The 16,098-nt window shown below is 35.3% G+C and overlaps 1 long non-coding RNA gene across 1 annotated transcript; it reads right to left on the reverse strand.

Annotated features, from left to right (window-relative positions):
• Positions 1-5,579: 5,579 nt before the first annotated feature.
• Positions 5,580-15,085, reverse strand: LOC149494844 (uncharacterized). The gene is made up of 5 exons (XR_016321758.1): positions 14,402-15,085; positions 13,566-13,631; positions 12,655-12,713; positions 6,657-6,722; positions 5,580-5,802 (listed from the first exon to the last, which is right to left on the reverse strand). It is a non-coding gene; the product is annotated as an uncharacterized LOC149494844 (long non-coding RNA).
• Between the last annotated feature and the right edge of the window lie 1,013 nt (positions 15,086-16,098).

Raw genomic sequence — 16,098 nt, forward strand, 5'->3', positions numbered from 1 at the left:
AAGTTTCCGAAGGCATGTTATTGTTTAGATAAACCCCAAAGGCAATTATTGTGCGAATGGTTACGATTATTAAGGTTTCCAGATGGCTACTGTTCAAATATGGGTAGAAGTGTGGACATGAGGAAGTACAGATTGTTTGGCATGAAAAGCCATGACTGCCATGTTTTCATGCAAAGATTGATCCCTGTGGCATTCCGGGAATTATTACCAGGAAAAATTTGGGAAGCAATGACAGAATTGAGTCTCTTTTTCAAGGAATTGACGATGACTGTTATCCGATGCGATGATATGGACCAATTAGAGTGAGAAATCCCAGTTGTGATGTGCAAGTTGAAGTGAATTTTTCCACCCGGCTTCTTTGATTCTATGGAACATCTGCCGGTTCATTTGCCGTATGAATGTCGTTTAGCAGGACTGGTACAATATCGATGGATGTATCCATTTGAGAGGTGATTCACTAACATCTCATTCTAATGATTACATCATTTATTTGAACTTATACTTATATATTGGCATTGTACAATCACAGACATCTGCAGAAAATTAAAAAGAATGTGCGCAATAAGGCAAAGGTCGAGGGATCCATTTGCAATGCATATTTGGTGGAAGAAGCTTCCACATTCTGTTCACACTACTTTGACCAACATGTTTTCACCAAGCATCGGAGAGTGCCATGTAACGATGACGGAGGAGATCGCGTACAATCTGAGTTTGAAGGAAATCTAAAAATTTTCACCTATCCTGGGCGTACGATTGGTAAATAAAAAAAAAGACGATTGACTGATGCAGAGATACAAGCGGCTCAAACCTATATTTTATTGAATTGCGAAGAGATCACACCATATGTACAGTAAGTATAAATAATGCAAACAGTCTAAACTTTGTAAATGGTTGTTAAATCATACTTATGCTAATTTGGTTCGTTGATAAATAGGAAATATATCAATCTTTTGCGGCTTCAAAATCCGAATTTGACTGATACTGCAGTTGATGCAAAGCTGGACACCAAATTTGCAGAATGGTTCAAATATTATGTAAGTTACTTTCAATGTACACAACATGGAATGTACATTTATTAAATCTCACTCATTTCATTACTATTTCCCATAGGCTCGAAGCTCGGGAATCGATATCCGTAACAGATTTATTACGGATCTGGCAAAGGGGCCATTACCGGTTGCTAATGCCTACTCTGGCTACTTTGTAAACGGTTACAAGTTTCACACTGAGGGTTATGGGAGAAGCAGAAAGACAATGAACAGCGGTGTGTGCATAAAGGGATAAAACTACAGTGACGTGTCAAATAATTTTTATGGGAAATTGGTTGAGGTGTTGGAGTTAGAATATCCAGGCCTACCAATGAAGTGCACAATCTTATTCAAATGTGAATGGTTTGATCCTACGCCAAACATTGGCACGAAGGTTCATCCTGAGTATAATCTGGTAGATATTAATCAAAGAAGAAGATATACAAAGTATGAACCTTTTGTGTTGGCAATGCAAGCTGCACAGGTGTACTATGTCCCATATCCATCGTTTAAACGAGATCGATGCGATTGGATGGTCGTGTGTAAAATCAAGGCTAGATCAGTTGTTCATGCACTTGAAACCAAACAATCTGCTTCACTCGCAGTATGGGAGTCATTTCAAGAAGTTAGGGTTGAAACGCAATCGATGCAAGTTGTTGAAGATTTAATAGATAGATTGGATAATGAAAGCCGATCTTATGTTGAAACAGGAGCATCAGATGATGAAGAGGAAGAAGATCAAATCATCATGGGTACCTCAGAAGACGAATATGAAGAAGAGGAAGCTGATGAAGAGGAGGAGGAAGCAAATGATATTGAAGACACTTAAAACTTAGAGCAGTTTTACTATTACAAATTCATAAATGTATATCTAATTAATATTATTAATGAAGAATTTCAATGGTATTAACTTTCTTTACTCATATTTACCACATGTTCTACAATTTATATAATTGTATGAATTCATTTTATCTAGGTTCTGATATCTGCAGTACAGATGGCTAGAGGCAGAGCGTTTGATTCTGACGCGTCCGGTAGTGGTTCGCGTGGAGATCGTGGCCCTGGACGCATTGCCCATGGACGAGGAGGGTCGATCCCTCATCCTTCGTCAGGTACGTCTAGGGCTTCATCATTTGCTCAGCGACCAGTACTGCCGCCATCACATCCTTCTTCAGGTACGTCTGGGGCTTCATCCTCTGCTCAGTGTCCAGTACTACCGCCATCACAGCCTTCTGCTCCTTCCTCTTCTACTCCTTCCTCTTCTACCCCCATTTTTGGACCAGTACAGACTCCACTAGCTGCACAGTCACCTACTGTGCAAGGTAATCATAAATGTCATAACTGTCATTTTAATTATATATTAATTATCTAAAAATTTATAACATTTGTCACTTCTTTTGCAGCTTCATCAGATCCACGTATCACCCTCAGTTTGGTAGTGGGACAGTAAGTACTTATTCAAATTTTTCGCAGGCATATTTTGTTCAGATTGTGATGATTTCGTGTAATTATATTTCACTTCTGTTTTTTTTTTCAGCATATATCCATCTTCTCGAGCAGCGAGGCAAATTTTGAGGATAATCAAGCTCTAACTGCATAAAGAAGGATACACATGGGATGTCGTACCACAAGAGGCGAGAGACTTTTATTGGGAGGAGTTTCAGGTACTCTTTGGTTTAAGTTCTATCATCATTCAATGTTTACAATTCAAGATACATCCTTAGTGTTGAAACGCTATATTTCATTTTTTGCAGAAACATTTCATATGGGACGAGGCCATTATGGCTATGCTGAAAGTAGCATGGGAGAAGATATGCGCCGATCGATATGCTGACTTCACGTATAGGATGAGAAGAAGCGATAAGAAGCAGCAATGCGTGTCTCAGGAGATATGGGAGAGCTGGCAAAAGGCTTGGGAGGATCCTGCCTTCAAGAGAAAGCGGGAGATATTTGCACAAAACAGGCGCAGTGAGACTGGCGGTGATGGAGCAGGGCCTTCTCGACACACAGGCGGATCTATATCTGCTATAGAGACTGCTCGATTATTAGTAAGTGAACTAGTCCATTTACATGAAACTAATTTTTAATGAAAGGACACTATATATATTAATATATCATGCATAAAAATTCATTACAGGCTAGAAAATTACGTCATGAGCCCACACCGATTGAGGTGTTTACATACACTCACACTAAGGACCACGATCTGAATACGTTTGTCGACAGACGTGCGGTGAGCGTCAATGTAAGTAACAATGAATAATATTTACATTTACCCTCTACTCGTTGCGAAGATGTACAAAGTTCAATATAATAAAGCTTGCAATTGCATTGATTAATTAATTTTTTATTTTGAGGAGAACTATACTACAGCTCGGGAGTGTATTGTTACTTCTCAGACCGATGAATCCGAAGCTGAGTCAAGAATTGACGAGGTAGCGCTTTATCTCGAGGCTGTAGGGGGCGAGAAGAAGAGGAAGGTATACGGCATCGGGTCTCAGGCATCACAGTTTTACTGCGGCTCAGCAGCTCACGCTTCTACAGCCAGCGCAGCACCACAGCCGGAGCACACTGACGGGCACTATACTGATGATATACGGGCTCAGCTTGCTGATTAGCAGAGACAGATTGCAGAGCTTAGAGCGCATGTGATGCGGCTGTCCGTTGAGCCCGGTACTGGTACTTCTTCCTCTGATCCTGCGCCTGCTACAGACTGATATGTTTTGACGTCTCAGCAGCAGCCAATACCGGCTCCTCATCCCAATGCTGCAGACGATACCTTGGTCACCCCTCCTGGCGCTACATCACCTCCAGCAGGTACTCCTCCCGGCGATCTGACATCGGGAGATCCGACATCGGATCCTGCAGATGAGCAGCAGCATAGATTTGATTTTGGACCTTTTTAGTTTTTCATTTGTATTTTGATATTTTAATTTGTTCAGTACAATAAAAATTACATTTTTACATTGTTCTTGAATTGCGTGTGTGATATATATGTATATATGACAATTTTCACAGGTGCGAAAAAATTTTGGTTTCATAATATTATTTAATTTTTTTTTATTTTTTTTTCAATTTTGTGACCGATTTGCCACCGATTTGATACCGAAAATTACAATTTTAAATGAACATTTTGCGACCGATTTGCGACTGATTAAAAAAAATTGCGACCGTTTTTTCTGCGACCAAATTTGCGACTAAATTTCCAATTAAACCATGACTAGAAATTGCGACCGCTTATTCATATTTGCGACCGATTATATCGGTCGCTAATGTGCGACCAATGGAATAATCGGTCGCAAAAAACTTTTGCGACCAGGTATTTTGCGACCGATAAGTATCGGTCGCAGATCGATCGCTACTTAAAATTTGCGACCAATATGAGCCATTTTGCGACCGATTTGTCGGTTGCAAAATGGCATTTTTTTTGTAGTGTATGTTATCAAGGGTATAGTGCTCCCTTTATTAGTGAATATTTATTGAAAGAATATTATTATATGCTCATGCAATTTTATAAAAATATTTGAATATAAATTTGCCATTATTTAGTCATGAACATTATAGATTCCTGAAGAGCTTTCAAAGATTATAGATTCCTCAAAGGAATAAATTGATTCAGATAAATATTTGATTCAGATAAATATTTCAATATGTTCAAAGTACGTGCAGTATACTTGTCCAAAAAGGAACTTTCTATAATATTATAAGAAGACAATATTTCATATACACATCTCTCTTGAAGAAAGAATATGTTAGAGGAGAAAAGAAAAATATATTTCACTAAGATTTTCTTCACTCTTGGTCTCCAAAAAGAATTGTGATATTGAAGTTCAACCACTCAAATATTGATATTATTGATTTACTCATCAAAACACTTTCTACAAGCTTTCTGCCACAAGTTTTGAAGGATTGATACACAAAATTGGACTACATAAACTTAAAGATCTCAACATTTATCTTCATGAGAGGGAGTAAATACGCACTTTACTCTTTTTCCCTTCAAACAAGATTTTTTTCCCGTTGAATTTTCCTGCTAAAGGTTTTTAGTGAAACAGTATTTCAACGTGCATTTAAGAAAAAAATAATATACTCTTTTTTCCTTTACTAATATTTTTTTCCACAGAGTTTTTTCTTAGTAAGGTTTTAAGAAGACATATTTTTTGAACAATGGAGATCCAAGGGGGAGTGTTATGAAATTAGTAGATGTCCTATATGGGCTAGAAGTCTGTACTTCTAGTTAGTGGGAACTCTATCTTCCTAATTTGTATAGGACTCTATATTTCTTATTGGGGTTTCACTTATGTGCCTATATATACGTATCTTCTCATCAATAAATATACTTTCTGTCACGACCCGTTTCCGTGGGCCGGACCGGCACTAGGGCCCAGGTAAGCTTAAGGCCCCCGAGGCCCGTAGTAAGCCTAAATTATTCAATCTGTCTCAATTTCATCAAAACAGTAAGCCTCTATACAAACATATGGCCCAATCTCGATTAACACATAATATATAACCTGGGGCCTATTCACAATAAATTATAATCACATTATGGGCTTACTGGTTCACCTGCGGCTAGTTGCATAATATATAATTTATAGTGTAATGCTAACAATAGATCCAATATTCATACACAACCCTATAACTGCGGAGTCCAAGAATAATCTGATAACAGAATAATTTATACATCCAAAATTAAATAACAGGAATATAAAGTTTACATTTATAACTCTGCGGAGAAGATTGCAGAGCTCCAGTCGAATCAGCTGCTTCCTAGTACCTGGGAGGTTTGTTGGGGGGGGGTGAGTTTTGCAACTCAGCGAATAATAATAAATAATACACACCACATACAGTCAAGCAAAATGCACCCTAGTTTACTGAATGAACACACAACAGTCAATCAGATGACATTACATCAGCACCCACAAACAATATCACCTTCAAATAATCACATCACGTGGAAATTAGTCAGTGGAGTCACCGAACCCCCGATGAGCCGTCCTCCCACATGGCTCATCCTCTCACATGTGCACCAGGGAGCCGATCCCCCATACTGGCCGACCGGTCTAATCCTCACTTGACCAGCCCTCTCATTGTTTTTTTTTTTTTTTTTCATTCTCTCTTTTCTTTTCCATACCAACAGGAGGCAACCCGGTCGTCTCCATCAAATCTAGATCATCAGGCGCTCACAACAGGAGGCCACCCTGCGGGCTGCGATCAAATCTAGATTATCCGGTGCGCCCAATAAAGAAGCCAACCTGTGGTTAACAGTAACGGTAACGGTGGGTGCACACGGGGGCGCCGATCTCCCATTTACCCGGCTAACAGAAACAGAATCAGGATCCATATAACAGAAACAGTCTCACAAACCCATGGTGACCCACTTCATCCCAATTCCACACAAACAAATCACAGTATAGTCACAGCACAAATAATCAAACATTTCATTCATCATAATACACCAATTTCATCCAAAATGCACAATTATATATAAGTATAATTATAGTGATCGTAACATAATATATATATGATAAAATACTTATAATATATTGTAATATGTAAATAAAAATATAATGTTTATAAATAAATGATATGCAAATGCAGTGTTGATATGCATTATTTATTATTACTCACAGTGATGGAGAGCGAAATTCTAGCTTCGATGTTGTCCTGGAGGAGCACTAGATGGACCCGGGCGATCTAAGAAAAAGAAGGACACAGCAGAAAATAATTCTATCAGACAAAATATTTCTTTACCACTCTAAAATTTTTATTTTATATTCTAACTCTTCTACGTAATTTAATCTCGAGATTTAATTTATTTTCTATAATAAATTTATTTTTCTACCGAACACTATTTTCTTTATTTTCTTTTGACTTCTATTTTATTTCCTACCGAAATTTATTTTATTTATTTTTTTTTTTATACCGAATTTATTTTATTTTTCTACCGAAATTTCGGCAGCATCTCCCCTAAAAATTGGACTATCTACCTGTTAAAATATCAACAATTTCACAAATATTCAATCCATACGGCCCATCCGTCGGGCAATTAATCAAACAACAGTTTCCCATCCTCCTTAATCTCAACATCACCACACAATCCAATTTATACATTACAATAACATTATATCTAAGCTACCTTAATTAAATCAACAATAAAATTATAAAGCTATTAACTACTCACATTTACCAAATTGAATTAACTACAAATAATAAGATTAATTTCATTATCTAACATTTCTAACATTAACTTAGCTAGATTAATTAATTACAAATAATAAAATTAATTTCATTATCTAATATTAATATCTAATACTAATTTAATTAACTAATATTTCATTATCTAAATAACATTAACATTAACACAATTAATGTTAATTAATTAACTACTAATAACATTAACTAAATAACATTAACTAAATTAACGTTAATTAATTAATTATTGCTAGATCGAAAATTCTTACGCGTGTCGGGTTAAAAAGCAGTAACTGCCGGTGGTCGAACTCGACTGGCAGTGGCGGAGAGAGGTGGAGACGACCGATCGGCGTGCTGGAAAGACGGCAGAGCTGCTGTGACGCCGGCGGAGGCCCGATCTGTAGTGGCAGCGACGGCTTGACAAGGCTGTGCTGCTGCTGTAGGCGCGACAGAGGAACAGCAACGCGATCTGGCCGAGGAGACGAGGAGCTGCTGCGTTGCCGAGCTACAGTAGGGGCGGTGGCCGAGTGGCAGTGGCGCGCGGCTCTGCTGCGTTGCCTCTGTCTCGCCAAGAACGCAGGCACAAGGAAAGAAAAAGAAAGAAAAAGGAAGAAAGGAAAGAAGAAGAAGGAGAAGAAGAAGAAGAAGGAGAAGAAAAAGAAGAAGAAGAGGGAGGAGTGGCGGTGGCGCTGTGGTGACAGTGGCGATGGAGTGGAGGTGCGCTGGTGAGGGGGAGTGAGTTTAGCGTTGGAGATAAAAGAAAAAGAGAATTTTCTAGATGGTTTGGGTCGAACCGGTTCGATTCGGTTCGATTCGGCCCAAATCATCGATTTTTAACTGGTTTTCAAATTTTTCAATCGGTTTTTGGTTCGGTTTCTCATAGTAGTTGCACTAAAATATTAATATTAATTTCCAGGCTGTCGGTTCATTAAATTTAATTGGAAAAATTTTGAAAATAAAAATTCGGGTTATTTCAGTCTTCCCCCGTTAAAAAAATTCGTCCTCGAATTTTGAAAATAACAAGAAACTAGGATGCAACAATTGTTTACGACAATGGTGGCTGTACTTCTCACATAATGCTGTTGAGCAGATAGAAGATGAATCAAGAAGATGAGATAAATATTTTTAAGTTCGTTAGTCAGACCAGTAGAATTAATTTTTATTAAATTATGAAGACAAACCAATGGGAAGAAAATTCAATTTATAGGGAGGGTAGGATGATTATGAGATGAATCTAGCCCCAAAGTTACCTACCTTATTACCATAGTTAATTTAAACTTGAGTTGTACTATATCTATAAGTCGTCAAGTCAAGTCAAATATTCATTACCTAAAGTACAGATTCGACACTAGTATTCACCTTTACACGTAAGAATTTTAATCACTTATAACCTCTGCTTAAGTAAGGGTTATTAATCTCATTAGCTCTAAATCATGTGTCCTTACATTGATGTATCGTCATTTATTCTCTCACTAGCTATCATAGGCAAAGATCATCGCTCCATAAGAAACTCATACACAAACCAAGTATTTAACCTTACTTATATAAGAATCCGCATATTCAATCAAATTTACTACTATCTCAATTTGGACTCCTTATTTTAAAATTCAAAACCTACATGCTGACTCATCCATTTTCCATCAACTCCAATTCCATATATTTGCCCTCATAATCATTGACGTTGTTCATAATTAAGTAAGATGATTGCTGCCAATTCAAGAAAGTTTTCGATTCTTATCAAATTCTGCTATTAAGTACTATTTGATCATTTCCAATTAAAGAGAACAAATTCTTGCCACTACTACAAGCTTATTTCAAACAAAATCATGACATTTCTCTAGCTAAGTAAGAGATCAAGAATGTTAAACCCATAATTCAACTCCTGATTAGACTATGTCCTTTGTCTTATGTTTATTCTTAATCTCATGAATGCCTATGAATATTCAGATAATAATATCATTGAGTTATTCCTTTTCTCCAAGTCTATCATCTCCAAGATTTGTACAATTTATACCTTATACGATCTAAGAATATCCTCAACCTTAATTATGTTCTCTCTACATTCTTTACCCTAAACAAGGTTAACAACTTATTGAATCCTTCAACATCAGAGTTACAATGTACCAGTTCTCGAATGGACCTAACTATTTAAATCTTCCCTTAAACAATAAGATAAGTCGCAAACTGCCATTTATAACACAATTCTATTCATTCAATCATAATTTCTCTCAATTGCTAAGGAATTCGGAATAACTTTACATTGACTCCACATTATGCATTAATAATTTTCGCTCTAAACGGTACCTCAATCGAACCATGAGCAATTTAAATTGATTAATAATCTAATCGACATCCATGAGTTGGCATTCCAATATAATTAAAATATAATCTTAAACCATCCCGTAATCACATCCAACAGTTCTATAGTTTATCTTTTCAGTCTTCAAATACTAGCATGTATTCTCCTCACCAAAGTTGTTAAAACTATCTCAAGTTCACTTGTTTATTCTTGCACAAATTTTCAATATCCAAAATAAATAGTAAATTAAAACCCAGCTAGCTTACTAATAAATGAAAATACTCTAATTACCTTTACGTTCTACGAAGGACATAAATATAATTTTCCTTCTTTATCCAATAAAACAAGTAACTTGCAAAAGTTGCACTAATTAATAGAATTTCCTTATTTTAATTGCTTTACGTCAAGAGATTAAATTTATTCACATTCGTTGTCATCTCAAGCTAAGCCCCCATGATCTTTTATCAACTCTTATTCCCAATCATTACTATTTCCCAACTAGATGCTATCAAATTACATAAGTCAAAATTTTCTTATCTCTCTCTCCAGTAGAAAGTCTATCTTTCTGAATATAGGTACTAAGTTCTTTCATCATCGGGATTACAATCCTTAAATCATTATCTATTTGTATACCACCAGACATTCAATAACTTCCTACCTTTGATCTCTTTTTAGAATATGAATTTACTATATATGAACCACAAAGTTCTCAAAACTCACCTTGCAAGGACCCGATTAACTCAACTCATAAGGTTGGTTTATAACATTATCAATTATTTATTTAATATTCTATTAGAATTATCACCGATAGTGATGACTATTTTAAACCTAAAAGCCATTTCCCTACCTTCAATAGTATACATGTTCCATCTTTCTACTTTTAATAATATTTCACTTCTTTTTGTCTAACTACCTATTCTTAATTACTTATTCTAAAGCATCTTTTGAACTTTCACAACTCTTTTTTTTTTTTTTTTTTTTTTTTTTTTTTTTTTTTTTTTTTTAGATCTTAATTTAATTACATCATAAAATTACTATTCATGATCATTTAATTTCTTAACATTCACATTCTCTCTATACTCCAAGAGATAACAAGAAACTGTTTAATTATACAAACATTATTCTCCTCTGTTCTTTATATTCAAATTATATTCAAGCTATAATTTTCCTAATATAATTATCATCGAATATAATAGCATTTCAATCCCAAAACCACTAATTTCCTTTGCTATCTTTTACTTTTATTTTATTATACTTGGTCCATAAGCTTAGTCTGGCTTATTAAACATTCTACATGTACTAAGATCTTAATTATATCACACATGGATCCATAACTCTTTCATGACTGTAAACCACAATTTTTCTACACTCATGAAATCCCAAAATATAGAGGTCTTTATCTTAAATCCGCTGATGTATCATTATTTTTATTTTCATCGAATCTTGTTACCCATAATCCCTAATTTATTAAACCTCTAATTACTGACTATCCTCATTTAACTCACATTAATTCATACTCTTCACGTTTCTACAATTGATTCTTTTCTTAATATCCATACAATAACAGGACTAGATCCATCCTTACTTATCTAATTTACTAGTATTATATCAATTAAATAATTGGACAATTATCTCTCCATGTCCGATGTCATTCACCAATACTCTTAATCATCATAGCCCAATATTTACATAACGTAAGTACCTTAATTCCCTTATGGAGTCCTCAGATCATAGAATCTCCCATTAAACAAAATCATTGATTGTAATTCACATACCATCGAGTGTGCAACAATTATTTTAAATATCAAAAGCTAAATACCATTAGATTTAATTCTTACTTGTACCATATTAAACCATAAGATGCCACAATCCACACAATATCCATTACTAAATGCATACAGAGTAGAGTAATTTGTCTCTTACTACGGATCACAATTTACGTTTCTTATAACCACAATAATTTATATGATTCCCTATATTCATACACTTGAAAAGGAATAGTTGATGAATGCTACAATACACTTTACTCCACCAAGCAGTAATTACTTCTCATAATTAAAAATCACTTGGTATAATAATTCCACCAATATTATTCTTTATGAAAAATACTCATCTCCAATTATTATAGCAAATCACACCAAATCCTTCAATATTTAAATCTTATAAAAAATCAGTTATGTACTTATACTAATTAATGTAATTATTCCATCCAGAAAATATTTACCCCAATAACTATAATAAATTCCACCAACCAACATCATGTAAATGTCACCAAATACATATATTAATTCAAGGCACCAATTAAATATATTCTAATGTCCTCAAATCCGAATCGTTTAGTTCTCTTATTAAATAAAACTAGCAACTAATTCTCAATTCTGCAGGCACACATATACACGCACTCATGCATCTTTTTTTTTTTTTATATGTATTCTACATTCAACACATATTAAATAAAATAGTACACTTACAGTATTTGACTTCAATTTATTATTCATATGCAACTTATCTTCTTACATACTTAAATTATATATGACTATTATTTATTCCATAGAAGGATTTTTGTTTAAACCGTCTCCTAGCATCATTAACTAAATCACATCTCTAACGAACAAGGATGCAAATTTTAATCATTAAACAACTTGACTTTAGTCTGGTTGCGAACAACGCTGAAGGGAAAAGCAAGGAGGACAATGTCAAGACATGACAGGAATTACTCCGCAGTTACATCTAAACTTATAAACTTATGCTCTGATACCACCTTTGTCACGACCCGTTTCCGTGGGCCGGACCGGCACTAGGGCCCAGGTAAGCTTAAGGCCCCCGAGGCCCGTAGTAAGCCTAAATTATTCAATCTGTCTCAATTTCATCAAAACAGTAAGCCTCTATACAAACATATGGCCCAATCTCGATTAACACATAATATATAACCTGGGGCCTATTCACAATAAATTATAATCACATTATGGGCTTACTGGTTCACCTGCGGCTAGTTGCATAATATATAATTTATAGTGTAATGCTAACAATAGATCCAATATTCATACACAACCCTATAACTGCGGAGTCCAAAAATAATCTGATAACAGAATAATTTATACATCCAAAATTAAATAACAGGAATATAAAGTTTACATTTATAACTCTGCGGAGAAGATTGCAGAGCTCCAGTCGAATCAGCTGCTTCCTAGTACCTGGGAGGTTTGTTGGGGGGGGTGAGTTTTGCAACTCAGCGAATAATAATAAATAATACACACCACATACAGTCAAGCAAAATGCACCCTAGTTTACTGAATGAACACACAACAGTCAATCAGATGACATTACATCAGCACCCACAAACAATATCACCTTCAAATAATCACATCACGTGGAAATTAGTCAGTGGAGTCACCGAACCCCCGATGAGCCGTCCTCCCACATGGCTCATCCTCTCACATGTGCACCAGGGAGCCGATCCCCCATACTGGCCGACCGGTCTAATCCTCACTTGACCAGCCCTCTCATTGTTTTTTTTTTTTTTTTCATTCTCTCTTTTCTTTTCCATACCAACAGGAGGCAACCCGGTCGTCTCCATCAAATCTAGATCATCAGGCGCTCACAACAGGAGGCCACCCTGCGGGCTGCGATCAAATCTAGATTATCCGGTGCGCCCAATAAAGAAGCCAACCTGTGGTTAACAGTAACGGTAACGGTGGGTGCACACGGGGGCGCCGATCTCCCATTTACCCGGCTAACAGAAACAGAATCAGGATCCATATAACAGAAACAGTCTCACAAACCCATGGTGACCCACTTCATCCCAATTCCACACAAACAAATCACAGTATAGTCACAGCACAAATAATCAAACATTTCATTCATCATAATACACCAATTTCATCCAAAATGCACAATTATATATAAGTATAATTATAGTGATCGTAACATAATATATATATGATAAAATACTTATAATATATTGTAATATGTAAATAAAAATATAATGTTTATAAATAAATGATATGCAAATGCAGTGTTGATATGCATTATTTATTATTACTCACAGTGATGGAGAGCGAAATTCTAGCTTCGATGTTGTCCTGGAGGAGCACTAGATGGACCCGGGCGATCTAAGAAAAAGAAGGACACAGCAGAAAATAATTCTATCAGACAAAATATTTCTTTACCACTCTAAAATTTTTATTTTATATTCTAACTCTTCTACGTAATTTAATCTCGAGATTTAATTTATTTTCTATAATAAATTTATTTTTCTACCGAACACTATTTTCTTTATTTTCTTTTGACTTCTATTTTATTTCCTACCGAAATTTATTTTATTTATTTATTTTTTTTTTATACCGAATTTATTTTATTTTTCTACCGAAATTTCGGCAGCATCTCCCCTAAAAATTGGACTATCTACCTGTTAAAATATCAACAATTTCACAAATATTCAATCCATACGGCCCATCCGTCGGGCAATTAATCAAACAACAGTTTCCCATCCTCCTTAATCTCAACATCACCACACAATCCAATTTATACATTACAATAACATTATATCTAAGCTACCTTAATTAAATCAACAATAAAATTATAAAGCTATTAACTACTCACATTTACCAAATTGAATTAACTACAAATAATAAGATTAATTTCATTATCTAACATTTCTAACATTAACTTAGCTAGATTAATTAATTACAAATAATAAAATTAATTTCATTATCTAATATTAATATCTAATACTAATTTAATTAACTAATATTTCATTATCTAAATAACATTAACATTAACACAATTAATGTTAATTAATTAACTACTAATAACATTAACTAAATAACATTAACTAAATTAACGTTAATTAATTAATTATTGCTAGATCGAAAATTCTTACGCGTGTCGGGTTAAAAAGCAGTAACTGCCGGTGGTCGAACTCGACTGGCAGTGGCGGAGAGAGGTGGAGACGACCGATCGGCGTGCTGGAAAGACGGCAGAGCTGCTGTGACGCCGGCGGAGGCCCGATCTGTAGTGGCAGCGACGGCTTGACAAGGCTGTGCTGCTGCTGTAGGCGCGACAGAGGAACAGCAACGCGATCTGGCCGAGGAGACGAGGAGCTGCTGCGTTGCCGAGCTGCAGTAGGGGCGGTGGCCGAGTGGCAGTGGCGCGCGGCTCTGCTGCGTTGCCTCTGTCTCGCCAAGAACGCAGGCACAAGGAAAGAAAAAGAAAGAAAAAGGAAGAAAGGAAAGAAGAAGAAGGAGAAGAAGAAGAAGAAGGAGAAGAAAAAGAAGAAGAAGAGGGAGGAGTGGCGGTGGCGCTGTGGTGACAGTGGCGATGGAGTGGAGGTGCGCTGGTGAGGGGGAGTGAGTTTAGCGTTGGAGATAAAAGAAAAAGAGAATTTTCTAGATGGTTTGGGTCGAACCGGTTCGATTCGGTTCGATTCGGCCCAAATCATCGATTTTTAACTGGTTTTCAAATTTTTCAATCGGTTTTTGGTTCGGTTTCTCATAGTAGTTGCACTAAAATATTAATATTAATTTCCAGGCTGTCGGTTCATTAAATTTAATTGGAAAAATTTTGAAAATAAAAATTCGGGTTATTTCACTTTCGTATCCTCTCCATATTCTCTCTATTCTCTCTTTATTTCTCTTTCTATTTTTCTATTATTTTATAACAAATAATAATAATGAAAATAAAAATTTTAATTTTCTAATAAGAAAGGCAACCAACAAAATTAATGGTACTTAGTAACATAATTATAAAATAAGTTTTAAACTATAATATATTCCAATTTACGCTTTTATGAAATAAAAAAGCAACAATTTAAAAGGTAAGGTCTACTAAATATATAAATAATTTAGTATTTATATTCAAAATTACAAATCAAATTAAATTAATTCAAATAATTCAAGATTACACACACATATATATTTGATATTATTTACATGTTAGGTTAGATTTGCGAGCTCACTCCAATCCAACTCGTAAATCATAAAAATGAGTGACCCAACTCAATTCGATATATTTTCAAAGCTGACAGGTTACATTGGATTGGACCGGATTTGAATAGGTCATGTGCAATTGTAATTCTTGGTTACCTGCTTTCAGTAAAATGTATGATAAGAATCAATGTCTATGTTTCTTCTACACAAATAATCAAATAGTGTATATGCGGAAAGAGAAACCTAATAACATGAAAATATACCCAATTCAATTCTAACAAATGCATATATAAGGAAAAGAAAAATGAAAGGCTAGCAAAATTAGGAATAAAAAAATTTTAACAATTGCATGTAACAATTAAATATCAATTATATGCATAACCTTTACATGTTATATATCAGCAATTTAAGAGTTTTAGTTTAAACATCCTATGAATTTTTTTTAAAACAAAACAAAGGACTACTAGATATGTTAGTCACTGTCACCGTCGGCTCGGGCTACCGATCAAATGTTGAGGTCCCAATTTAAGACATCCTCGAGCACTGAAGGGAGACGCTGCCCCCTCGCTGCATGATCGTAGCATTGCGATCCTCAACCTATAACAGTAAAGTGGGCCATGGCTCCTAGGCAAGAGAGTCAATATTTAGACAT

This window comes from Jatropha curcas, chromosome 7 (assembly GCF_041381405.1).
Source record: "Jatropha curcas cultivar XTBG-Jc1 chromosome 7, XTBG_Jcur_1.0, whole genome shotgun sequence".
NCBI lineage: Eukaryota > Viridiplantae > Streptophyta > Magnoliopsida > Malpighiales > Euphorbiaceae > Jatropha > Jatropha curcas.